The sequence below is a fragment of the Rattus norvegicus genome, chromosome 9, assembly GCF_021556685.1.
Source record: "Rattus norvegicus strain SHRSP/BbbUtx chromosome 9, alternate assembly SHRSP_T2T, whole genome shotgun sequence".
Classification (NCBI taxonomy): domain Eukaryota; kingdom Metazoa; phylum Chordata; class Mammalia; order Rodentia; family Muridae; genus Rattus; species Rattus norvegicus.
Genome location: NC_141542.1, coordinates 61,687,637 through 61,701,509, shown reverse-complemented (window position 1 = coordinate 61,701,509; position 13,873 = coordinate 61,687,637). Strand labels below are relative to the sequence as shown.

Below are 13,873 nucleotides of genomic sequence, written 5' to 3'. Positions count from 1 at the left end.
TCAAAACTTTTCTCAGAAACTAGAACCAAATAAGCCTCTGTGCTTGCTAATATGGCTCATGGGCTCTTGGCAGGAACCAGATTTTTATCAAAGCATAACTCTGATCCTTTTACCCATACAGAGAAAATATAAAAAGAATAAAAACAGAAAGAAAAAGAAGAAGAAAAAGCCATCTTAGCCAGATAATTGGTATCCTTACCCGTGCTTCCTCCTTATGTTTGAAGAATCTGTTGAGCCAATATTTGGAGTCAGTGATTCCATTTAACTGTGTTTAAATGCCTTTTCTTGGAGAGATGTCCATGCTTAACTTAAAATAGGCTCTTTCTCTATTATCCTAATTTTACCTTACATTTTAATCCCTCAGAATATATTACCTATAGATAGCACTTTTGTTTGCTCATTCATTTCCTCCATATTTGATATTCTGTTGTATTTCTTGTTTTTTAAGAAATCATTACTGAATAAATTATGCCTAAGCTATATTTGAGGTTTCATTAATTATTATATCTCACTACACAAAGTCCGTCATAATTAGATGACCACATCTCTGTGGAATATGACATATGCCTGCTCAGCTTCGTACAGTATCTTCTTACTTTGTTCAATTTTTGTCAGATGTAAGAACTAATTTATATTTGAAAAGTAATTATTTGATAGAAGGCATTCTTAAGCCCTTACGATATGCAGACAGTTTGCTCCTTAGTTGTAACAAGCTGTATACACTTAATAGTATTGCTGCTGTTGGTGGTGGTGTTTGAATATTTTGAGCAGGTTGTTTCTTCCTTAATGGAATCAAGAACATTATATTTTTCATCATTTCTCTTTTGTACTGACTTTTACATACTACATGTTGATTAAAATCATGCTATTTGGTAAAAATAAAAAGTTTATGAATTTTTTTATGAATCCAATGCTTTATGTAACTTTTATGCTTTGAAAATATCTATTATGCTTTGAATAACAAAACACAGAGTAATCAATAAATTTTATAAAACACTGTATGTAGATTACTTTGATTTCCAGTTATTACATTTTAGATAAAAAATTGCATGGGTCAGTCTAACTTATCAATGTCATTGAATTTTAATAAAGATAACTTTTTCAATAACATTATTTAAAACTGTTCTAAAAATGGTTCTTAGAATCACTTTTAAATAAAGGTTGTACATTATTGTTTTCATTGACTGATTTTGTTTATAATAGTACTGAGATAAGTCCCTATGGCTGAAGACACCAAGCACATTAAAAACAGGGCAGAGAGGTCCCTGAGATGGAACTTAGCTGAATGTTCCTTCCATGAAGACTAGCTTTCATGGCACCAGAAGACATCACACAACCTTCCAATGGAGAAAGGCAACCAAAAGTCCTACATAGCTGTGTAAGCTACAAGTCACCTCAACAACTATCACTGCACTGTTGTTGTAGTGGCAAACACACCTTTGCAGTAACGAACAACTCTCTAATTGGACTTACGACCAGCTCAACAAGAGGGAAACCATGCTGCACACTGGAAATAAAGCTCATTGGTCAGTTTTAGTGAAATCATGATTATTGGCAGAAGATCTACTAACTTACCACTAACTTACGAAACCAGCATAATCCCTAACAATAAAATGTAAACATTTATCTTTATACCCACAGATACATGTGGGCTTTACTCATCATCAAGAAAACTTTTGGTACAGTGGTAAACTATTACAGAAAAGATAAAAATGAAAAATTTTAGCACGATTCCAATGTATATATTTATTAAGAGTACTGCACGCCAAGGGCTCAAGGCTCAGAGATGTAAATAGCTAGTTTTGTTAATCATCTTGCTGAAAATTTAACCAATGCCTTGAACATACAAGAAGATTTGGATAGGCGACTAGAACAAGAATTGATGCATTATATAATATAGTGCATATTATGAGTGATAAAGTAAAGGAATGAAAGTCATAAGCCATTCAGAATATTATGATTGATATCTATGGATTTGTATAACACCAAAAATTTATAATGCAAGGCAGCATATTTGGAATGGAGTAAAATGGTATGTTCAAGGTATATGACATAATACTAATACTGCTTTAGATTTATTAGCCTTAAATAAGAATGTTGTAATCTTAAGAAATGGAAGGCTTTTATCTTTTGATGCTACTAGCATTGCAAATGATATGCTGAAAAAGTAACAGTGTGTTTTTCCTTTATGGTCTTTGTTTACGTCTCTCTGACTGAGCTTTGCAGGACTTCACATTATGATCCTTTTAAAAACACATGTTTTACCTGTTTTTTTTTTTAACGTCTTAAAACATCACGTAAAATCATCTACTTTAATATACAGGAAACACACGAACATAAAAGAATAGTGTCCAAATACCAGAGTTGGTAGCCTGAGAGGAATCAGAAAACAGGACTTTCCTCGGTGCTCTTGGGGAAGAATCCAGCAGAGACCTAGCTCTCCATCAAAGCAAAATGCTGATTCTCCTTGTCATGGTCCTCGTTTTGCTCCCATGCTCCACCTCCAGCTTTCAGAAACCTTCCAGTTCCAAGAATGACTCCTTCCTTTAGGTCCTTAACATTTTCACTTAGGGCAGAAGGCCTCTTACCCTGTCGTAGTGTCAAGGTCCCAGGGGAGTTGTCATCCTGCAGGATGGTGAGAGGGGACCTCCCTAGAACATTGTTGTTTGTCTTCAGTCTACTGTGCTTAGAACCTGAGGACTGGGGAGTCTCTGGGTCTCTGGAGGGCTTGTCTGAGGTCTAGCCAGAAACCGTGGTTTCTGTGGATTGTTTTGCTTCCTCCTTGGCAAACACCAGTTTGGAATCGAGTTCAGTCTGGCTCCAAGGCAGCAACTGGTCCTCAGGGGATACCTGGGGATCCGGAGGCAGGTCCAGATCAGAAGATAAAGGGGTTTCCTGGGGCAGACCAAGCACTGGAGAGGAAATCGATTCGGACACTTCTGTCTCGGACACTTCGGTCTCGAACACTTCGTTCAGCTCTTTCACCAGTGGGCACTGAGGGTCTGGACCACTGATCTTCACGGGTGTCCACGCAATGCCAAGAGTAGGAGAGCGGGGATCTGGGTCTTGCGCCTGTTTGAGACTGTTCAGCTGTTCTGCAGATGGGTTTGGCTGTGGCGAGTTCTCCACCTGAATAGGAGTGCGCTGGATGCCAGCACTAGGTGAACGAGAGTCTGCCACCCGAGACACATGCTTGTTGCGTGGCAGAGGCCGAGCTGGAGTGCCTGAGACGCTCTGAGTAGAACCCATCTCCACAAGGGCACCTCCGGGCACCTATTTTTATTTTTTGAGAGGAATAATCAAAGCTTTTTACAAATGTCAAAGCAGAGTTACATAAGCTCAAGCTCCAATATCTTCCCTACCAGAAATTTGTAGTCAAATATGGGCAAGATTATCTTGAAAACCTTCTCGACCTAAGACAGGCTATGAATACAAGATTATTCATATGCCAATGGTTAAGAGTTGTGTTTTCAGATGGCAATCTAAGTCAGGCACAACATTTTGCTCCATGACAGATAAACTATGAGACTCTTATAAATAAGAGAAACAGGTATGGCACCTGGACCTTACCCTGAGCCACAGTCCTCTGTGCCTGGATCCCACTGGGAGAAAGAGATCTCCCAGGAGTGCTGACAAACCTGTGAGTACAACTAAGATCACCACTTCTACTCCAAGGGACCCACGTGGAACCCACAAGACGCAGGAGCTGAGGAGCAGTCTGTGAAAATTCCCAACTTAAAGGGCCAGTAAATATCTTCAACAAAATTATAGAAGAAAATGTCCCTAACATAAAGAAAGAGATGCCCTTAAGCATATAAGAGGCCTACAGAATACCAAATAGATTGAACTAGAAAAGAAATTCCTCCCATTGCATAATAGTCAAAACACCAAATGCACTAAACAAAGAAAGAATATTAAAAGCAGTAAGAGAAAAAGGTCAAGCAATGTATTAGGGCAGACCTATCACATTTATACCAGACCTTTTATCAGAGATGACAAAAGATAGAAGATCCTGGGCAGATGTCATATAGACTCTAAGAGAACACAAATGCCAGCCAAGACTACTATATCCACCAAAACTCACCATTACCATAGATGGAGAAACCAAGATATTCCATGACAGAACCAAATTTACACAAATTCAGCCCCACAAAGGAAAACAGATGGAAAACTCCAACACAAGTCAGGAACCTACACTCTAGAAAAAGCAAGAAAGTAGTAATCTTCTTTCAACTAAACCAAAAGAAGATAGCCACACAAACAGAATTCCACCTATAACAATAAAAATAATACAAAACAAAAATCATTAGTCTCTACTATCTCTCAACATCACTGGTCTCAATTCCCCAATAAAAGGACATAGACTAACAGACTGAATACACAAATGAGATGCAGCATTTTGCTCCTAAAAGAAACACACCTCAGTAATAAAAACAGACACTTCCATGGAGGAAAAGGCTGAGAAAAAGTTTTCCAAGAATGTGCTGCCAAGAAACAAGCTGGAGTAGCTATTCTAATATTTAATGAAATTGATTTTTTAATCAAAAGTTAACAAAAAATAGAAAAACACTTTATACTCATCAAAGGAAAAATCCACCAAGACAAACTCTCAATTCTGAATATCTATGCTCCAAGTACAAGGGCACCCACATTCATAAAAGAAATTTTACTAAAGCTCAAAGCACAGATTGCACCTCATACAATAATAGTGGATGAATTCAACACCCCACTCTCATCAATGGACAGATCATGGAAACAGAAATTAAATAGAGACGTAGAGAAACTAACAGAAGTTATGAACCAAATGGATTTAACAGATATTTATATAACATTCCATCCTAAGACAAAAGGATATACCTTCTTCTCAGTACCTCATAGTACCTTTTCTAAAACTGACCATATAATCCGTCATAAAACATGCTTCAACAGATACAAGATGATAAAAAATAATCCCATACACCCTATCAGATCACCATGGACGAGGATAGTCTTTAATAACAACAAAAAACAGCAGAAAGCACACATACACATGGAAGTTGAAAAAAGCTCTATTCAATGATAAATTGGTCAAGGAAGAAAAAAAGAAAGAAATTAAAGACTTTTTAGAATTTAATGATAATGAAGGCACAACACACTGAAATTTATGGAACACAATGAAAGGAGTGTTAAGAGAAAAATTATAGCTCTGAGTGTCTCCAAAAAGAAACTGGAGAAAGCATACATCAGCAGCTTGACAACATAGTTGAAAGCTCTAGAACAAAAATTAGTAAATATACCACAGAGGAGTAGACAGCAGGAAATAATCAAACTCTGGGCTGAAATCGACCAAGTAGAAACAAAGAGAACTATGCAAAGAACAAAACAAACTAGTACCTAATTCTCTGAGAAAGTCAATAATATAGATAAACCCTGAGCCACACTAACCAGAGGGTACAGAGACAGTAGCCACATTGACAAAATCAGAAATGAAAAGGTAGACATAACAAAAGAATCTGAGGAAACTCAAAAAATCATCAGATCCTATTATGAAATCTTATATTCAACCAAAATGGAAAATCTGAATGAAATATACAATTTTCTAGGCAGATACCAGGTACCAAAGTTAAAACAGGAGTAGATAAATCATCTAAACAGTGCCATAACTCCTAAAGAAATAAGAAGCAGTTATTAAATATCTCCCAACCAAAACAAAACAAAACAAAACAAAAACAAACAAACAACAACAACAAAAAAAACCCAGGACCAAATGGGTTTAGTGCAGAATTCTACCAGACCTCCAAATAAGACCTAATACCAATAGTCTTCAAACTATTCCACAAAATAGAAACAGAAGGAACACTGTCCAATTTGCTCTTTGAAACCACAATTATGCTTATACCTATACTACTCAAAGACGATACAAAAAAAGATAACTTTAGAACAATTTCTCTCATGAATATCAATGCAAAAATACTCGACAATATTGTTGCAAATCAAATCCAAGAACACATCAAAACAATCATCCCTTATGATCAATAATATTCATCCAAGGGATGCAGGGATAGTTCAATATACAGAAATCTATCAATGTATTCCATTATATAAATAAACTCAAAGGAAAAAACCCACATGATCATCTCATTAGATGATGAGAAAGCATTTGATAAAATTCAATACTCCTTCATGATAAAAGTCTTGGAAAGATCAGAGTTCAATGCCCATACCTAAAAATAGTAAAAGCCATATACAGTAAACCAGTAGCCAACATCAAACTAAATGGAGAGAAACTTAAATCAATCCCACTAAAATCAGAGACTAGAAAAGGCTGCCCACTCTCTCCCTACTTATTCAATATAGTTCTTGAAGTCCTAGCCAGAACAATTAAACAACAAAAAGAGGTTAAAGGGATAAAATTTAGAAAAGAAGTCAAAATATCATTATTTGCAGATGATATGATAGTGTACTTAAGTGATCCCAAAAGTTCACCAGAGAACTCCGATACCTGATAAATAACTTTAACAACGTAGCTGGATATAAAATTAACTCAAAATCAGTAGCCTTCCTCTATTCAAAGGATAAACAGTCTGAGAAAGAAATTAGGGAAATGAAACCCTTCACGATAGTCGCAAGTAATATAAAATACCTTAGGTTGACTCTAACCAAGCAAGTAAAAGATCTGTATGACAAGACGTAAAGTCTCTGAAGAAAGAAATTGAAGAAGATGGAAATATCTCCCATGCTCATGGATTGGCGGGATTAATATAGTAAAAATGGCCATCTTGCAGAAAGCAACCTTCAGATTCAATGCAATCCATATAACTATCCCAAGTTAATTCTTCACATAGTTAGAAAAAGCAATTTGCAAATTCGTTTGGAATAACAAAAAACCCAAGATAGTGAAAACTATTCTCGACAATAAAAGAACTTCTGGGGGAATCACCACACCTAATCTCCAGCTGTATAACAGAGCAATAGTGATTAAAAACTGTATGGTATTGGTACAGAGCAGGCAGGTCGATCAATGGAATAGAACTGAAGGCCCAGGGGTTGGGGATTTAGCTCAGTGGTAGAGCGCTTGCCTAGCGAGCGCAAGGCCCTGGGTTCGGTTCCCCAGCTCCGGAAAAAAAAAGAAAAAAGAAAAAAAAAAAAAAAAAAGAACTGAAGGCCCAGAAATGAACCCACACACCAATAGGCATTTGATCTTTGACAGACGAGCTAAAACCATCCAGTGGAAAAAAGATAGCATTTTCAAAAAATGATGCTGGTTCAACTGTAGGTCGGCATGTTAAAGAGTGCAAATCAATCCAATCTTCTAATCCTGTACAAAGCTTAAGTCCAAGTGGATCAAGAACCTCCACATAAAACCAGATACACTCAAACTAACAGAAGAGAGTATGGGGAAGAGCCTCAAAAAACATGGGTACAGGGGAAATTTTTCTGAGCAGAACACCAATGGCTTATGCTCTCAGATCAACAATTGACAAATGAGACCTCATAAAATGCAAAGCTTCTCTAAGTCAAAGGACACTGTCAATAGGACAAAATGGCAATCAACAGATTGGGAAAAGATCTTTACCAATCCTACATCTGATAGAGGGCTAATATCCAATATATACAAAGAACTCAAGAAGTTACACTCCAAAGAATCAAATAATGCCTTTAAAAATGGGCTGCAGATCTAAACAAAAAATTCTCAACTTAGGAAAAATCAAATGGCCATGAAGCAATGAAAGAAATGTTCAACATCCGTAGTCATGAGGAAAATACAAATCAAAACAATTCTGAGATTCCATTTCACACCAGTCAGAAAGGTTTAAATCAAAAACTCAGGTGATAGCAGATGCTGTTCAGGATGGGGAAAAAGACCAACACTTCTCCACTGTTGGTGGGATTGTAAGCTGGTACAACCACTCTGGAAATCAGTCTGGTGGTTCCTCAGAAAATGGACATAGAATTACCTGAGGACCCGGCTATACCTCTCTTGGGCATATATCCAAAAGTTGCTCCAACATATAACAAAGACACATGCTCCACTATGTTCATAACAGCATTATTTATAATAGACAGAAGCTGGAAAGAACCGAGATGTCCTTTCAGCAGTGGAATGGATACAGAAAGTGTGGTACATTTACACAATGGAGTACTACTCAGCTATTAAAAACAATGATGTCATGAGATTTTTAAGCAAATGAATGGAACTTGAAATTATCATCCTGCATGATATAACCCAATCACAGAAGAACACACATGGTATAAACTCACTGATAAGCATATATTAACCCAGAATCTTGGTATACCTAAGATGCAATTCACAAACAACATGAAGCTCAAGAAGAAGACCAAAGTATAGATGCTTCAGTCCTTCATAGAAGTGGAAACAAAAATGCTCACAGGAGAAAATATGGAGGCAAAATGTAGAAGATGGACCGAAAGGCCATACAGAGATTGTCCCACCCGGGAATCCATCACATATACATTCACCAAACCCATTCCCTACTCGGGATGCCAGATGTGCATGCTGACAGGAAGCTGATATAGCTATTTCCTGAGAGGCTCTGCCAGATCCTTAAAAATAAAGAGGTGGACGTTCACAGTCAATCATTGTATTGAGAACAGGGTCCCCAATGGAGGAGTTAAAAAAGGAGTGAAGTAGCTGAAGGGGTTTGCAACCACATAACAGACCGCCTAAGTGATCCCAGGGACTAAACCACCATCCCAAGAGAACACAGAGATGGATTTATGGCACCATCTACACATGTAACAGAGGGGTGGCCTTGTGGGGCATCAATGGGAAGAGAGGTCCTAGGTCTTGTCAAGGATCGATGCCCCAGTGTAGGGAATGTCAAGTAGGGAGGTGGGAGGGAGTTCATGGGTGGGTGAGGTAGCACCTTCATAGAAGCAGGGGTGGGGATAGCAGGTTTCTGGAGGAGAAACTGGGACACAGGATAACATTTAAAAGTAAATAAAAAATTCAATAAGAACAAAAACGATAGGTAAGATTCTTTCAGAGCCAGTGGGGGAGGGCCCAGGAGTGGCAGGACCCCTGCGCCAGAGACCGCCGGAACATGAAGGAACAGACCAGAATAACAGTTCTCTGCACCCAAATCCCGTGGGAGGGAGAGCTAAACCTTCAGAGAGGCAGACATGCCTGGGAAACCAGAAGAGACTGCACTCTGCACACATCTCCGACGGCAGAGAAAAACACCAAACGCCATCTGGAACCCTGGTGCACTGAAGCTCCCGGAAACGGCGGCAAAGATCTTCCTGGTTGCTGCCACCACAGAGAGCGCATGGGCAGAACCCCGCGAGCGAACGTGAGCCTCGGGACTACAGGTGAGACCAACTTTTCTGCTGCAAGTGACCTGCCTGGTGAACTCAAGACACAGGCCCACAGGAAAAGCTGAAGACCTGTAGAGAGGAAAAACTACACGCCCGAAAGCAGAACACTCTGTTCCCATAACTGGCTGAAAGAAAACAGGAAAACAGGTCTACAGCACTCCTGACACACAGGCTTATAGGACAGTCTAGCCACTGTCAGAAATAGCAGAACAAAGTAACACTAGAGATAATCTGATGGCGAGAGGCAAGCACAGGAACCCAAGAAACAGAAACCAGGACTACATGGCACCATTGGAGCCCAATTCTCCCATCAAAACAAACATGGAATATCCAAACACACCAGAAAAGCAAGATCTAGTTTCAAAATCATATTTGATCATGATGCTAGAGGACTTCAAGAAAGACGTGAAGAACTCCCTTAGAGAACAAGTAGAAGCCTACAGAGAGGAATCGCAAAAATCCCTGAAAGAATTCCAGGAAATCATAAATAAACAAGTAGAAGCCCATAGAGAAGAGTCACAAAAATCCCTGAAAGAATTCCAGGAAATCATAAAAAAACAAGTAGAAGCCCATAGAGAGGAGTCACAAAAATCCTTGAAAGAATTCCAGGAAAACACAATCAAACAGCTGAAGGAATAAAAAATGGAAATAGAAGCAATCAAGAAAGAACACATGGAAACAACCCTGGATATAGAAAAACAAAAGAAGAGACAAGGAGCTGTAGATACGAACTTCACCAACAGAATACAAGAGATGGAAGAGAGAATCTCAGGAGCAGAAGATTCCATAGAAATCATTGACTCAACTGTCAAAGATAATGTAAAGCGGAAAAAGCTACTGGTCCAAAACATACAGGAAATCCAGGACTCAATGAGAAGATCAAACCTAAGGATAACAGGTATAGAAGAGAGTGAAGACTCCCAACTCAAAGGACCAGTAAATATCTTCAACAAAATCATAGAAGAAAACTTCCCTAACCTAAAAAAAGAGATACCCATAGGCATACAAGAAGCCTACAGAACTCCAAATAGATTGGACCAGAAAAGAAACACCTCCCGTCACATAATAGTCAAAACACCAAATGCATAAAATAAAGAAAGAATATTAAAAGCAGTAAGGGAAAAAGGTCAAGTGACATATAAAGGCAAACCTATGAGAATCACACCAGACTTTTCGCCAGAAACTATGAAGGCCAGAAGATCCTGGACTAATGTCATACAGACCCTAAGAGAACACAAATGCCAGCCCAGGTTACTGTATCCTGCAAAACTCTCAATTAACATAGATGGAGAAACCAAGATATTCCATGACAAAACCAAATTTACACAATATCTTTCTACAAATCCAGCACTACAAAGGATAATAAATGGTAAAGTCCAACATACGGAGGCAAGCTATACCCTAGAAGAAGCAAGAAACTAATCGTCTTGGCAACAAAACTAAAGAAGAAAAGCACACAAACATAACCTCACATCCAAATATGAATATAAAAGGAAGCAATAATCACTGTTCCTTAATATCTCTCAACATCAATGGCCAAACTCCCCAATAAAAAGACATAGATTAACAAACTGGATATGCAACAAGGACCCTGCATTTTGCTGCCTACATGAAACACACCTCAGAGACAAAGACAGACACTACCTCAGAGTGAAAGGCTGGAAAACAAATTTCCAAGCAAATGGTCGGAAGAAGCAAGCTGGAGTAGCCATTCTAATATCAAATAAAATCAATTTTCAACTAAAATTCATCAAAAAAGATAAGGAAGGACACTTCATATTCATCAAAGGAAAAATCCACCAAGATGAACTCTCAATCCTAAATATCTATGCCCCAAATACAAGGGCACCTACATACATAAAAGAAACCTTACTAAAGCTCAAAACACACATTGCACCTCACACAATAATAGTAGGAGATTTCAACACCCCACTCTCATCAATGGACAGATCATGGAAAAAGAAATTAAACAGAGACATAGACAGACTAAGAGAAGTTATGAGCCAAATGGCCTTAACAGATATTTATATAACATTCTATCCTAAAGCAAAAGGATATACCTTCTTCTCAGCTCCTCATGGTACTTTCTCCAAAATTGACCATATAATTGGTCAAAAAACGGGCCTCAACAGGTACAGAAAGATAGAAATAATCCCATGCGTGCTATCAGACCACCACGGCCTAAAACTGGTCTTCAATAACAATAAGGGAAGAATGCCCACATATACGTGGAAATTGAACAATGCATTACTCAATGATAACCTGGTCAAGGAAGAAATAAAGAAAGAAATTAAAGACTTTTTAGAATTTAATGAAAATGAAGGTACAAGATACCCAAACTTATGGGACACAATGAAAGCTGTGCTAAAAGGAAAACTCATAGCGCTGAGTGCCTGCAGAAAGAAACAGGAAAGAGCATATGTCAGCAGCTTGACAGCACACCTAAAAGCTCTAGAACAAAAAGAAGCAAATACACCCAGGAGGAGTAGAAGGCAGGAAATAATCAAACTCAGAGCTGAAATCAACCAAGTAGAAACAAAAAGGACCGTAGAAAGAATCAACAGAACCAAAAGTTGGTTCTTTGAGAAAATCAACAAGATAGATAAACCCTTAGCCAGACTAACAAGAGGACACAGAGAGGGTGTCCAAATTAACAAAATCAGAAATGAAAAGGGAGACATAACTACAGATTCAGAGGAAATTCAAAAAATCATCAGATCTTACTATAAAAGCCTATATTCAACAAAACTTGAAAATCTGCAGGAAATGTACAATTTCCTAGACAGATACCAGGTACCGAAGTTAAATCAGGAACAGATAAACCAGTTAAACAACCCCATAACTCCTAAGGAAATAGAAGCAGTCATTAAAGGTCTCCCAACCAAAAAGAGCCCAGGTCCAGATGGGTTTAGTGCAGAATTCTATCAGACCTTCATAGAAGACCTCATACCAGTATTATCCAAAATAATCCACAAAATTGAAACAGATGGAGCACTACCGAATTCCTTCTATGAAGCCACAATTTCTCTTATACATAAACCACACAAAGACCCAACAAAGAAAGAGAACTTCAGACCAATTTCCCTTATGAATATCGACGCAAAAATACTCAATAAAATTCTGGCAAACCAAATCCAAGAGCACATCAAAACAATCATCCACCATGATCAAGTAGGCTTCATCCCAGGCATGCAGGGATGGTTTAATATACGGAAAACCATCAACGTGATCCATTATATAAACAAACTGAAAGAACAAAAGCACATGATCATTTCATTAGATGCTGAGAAAGCATTTGACAAAATTCAACACGCCTTCATGATAAAAGGCCTGGAAAGAATAGGAATTCAAGGCCCATACCTAAACATAGTAAAAGCCATATACAGCAAACCAGTTGCTAACATTAAACTAAATGGAGAGAAACTTGAAGCAATCCCACTAAAATCAGGGACTAGACAAGGCTGCCCACTCTCTCCCTACTTATTCAATATAGTTCTTGAAGTTCTAGGCAGAGCAATCAGACAACAAAAGGAAGTCAAGGGGATACAGATTGGAAAAGAAGAGGTCAAAATATCACTATTTGCAGATGATATGATAGTATATTTAAGTGATCCCAAAAGTTCCACCAGAGAACTACTAACTGATAAACAACTTCAGCAAAGTGGCTAGGTATAAAATTAACTCAAATAAATCAGTAGCCTTCCTCTACACAAAAGAGAAACAAGCCGAGAAAGAAATTAGGGAAACGACACCCTTCATAATAGACCGAAATAATATAAAGTACCTCGGTGTGACTTTAACCAAGCAAGTAAAATATCTGTACAATAAGAACTTCAAGACGCTGAAGAAAGAAATTGAAGAAGACCTCAGAAGATGGAAAGATCTCCCATGCTCATGGATTGGCAGGATTAATATAGTAAAAATGGCCGTTCTACCAAAAGCGATCTACAGATTCAATGCAATCCCCATCAAAATACCAATCCATTTCTTCAAAGAGTTAGACAGAACAATTTGCAAATTCATATGGATTAACAAAAAGCCCAGGATAGCTAAAACTATCCTCAACAATAAAAAGACTTCAGGGGGAATCACTATCCCTGAACTCAAGCAGTATTACAGAGCAATAGTGATAAAAACTGCATGGTATTGGTACAGAGACAGACAGATAGACCAATGGAATAGAATTGAAGACCCAGAAATGAACCCACACACCTATGGTCACTTGATTTTTGACAAAGGAGCCAAAACCATCCAATGGAAAAAAGATAGCATTTTCAGCAAATGGTGCTGGTTCAACTGGAGGTCAACATGTAGAAGAATGCAGATCGATCCATGCTTATCACCCTGTACAAAGCTTAAGTCCAAGTGGATCAAGGACCTCCACATCAAACCAGACACACTCAAACTAATAGAAGAAAAACTAGGGAAGCATCTGGAACACATGGGCACTGGAAAAAAATTCCTGAACAAAACACCAATGGCTTATGCTCTAAGATCAAGAATCGACAAATGGGATCTCATAAAACTGCAAAGCTTCTGTAAGGCAAAGGACACT

General features: G+C 38.1%; 1 pseudogene across 1 annotated transcript; it reads right to left on the bottom strand.

Moving 5' to 3' along the window:
• Window positions 1–2,274: 2,274 nt before the first annotated feature.
• On the bottom strand, window positions 2,275–11,771 carry Cdca3l1 (cell division cycle associated 3 like 1; annotated as a pseudogene). Its single transcript, XR_015629493.1, has one exon. The product of XR_015629493.1 is annotated as a cell division cycle associated 3 like 1 (transcript).
• Window positions 11,772–13,873: the final 2,102 nt, after the last annotated feature.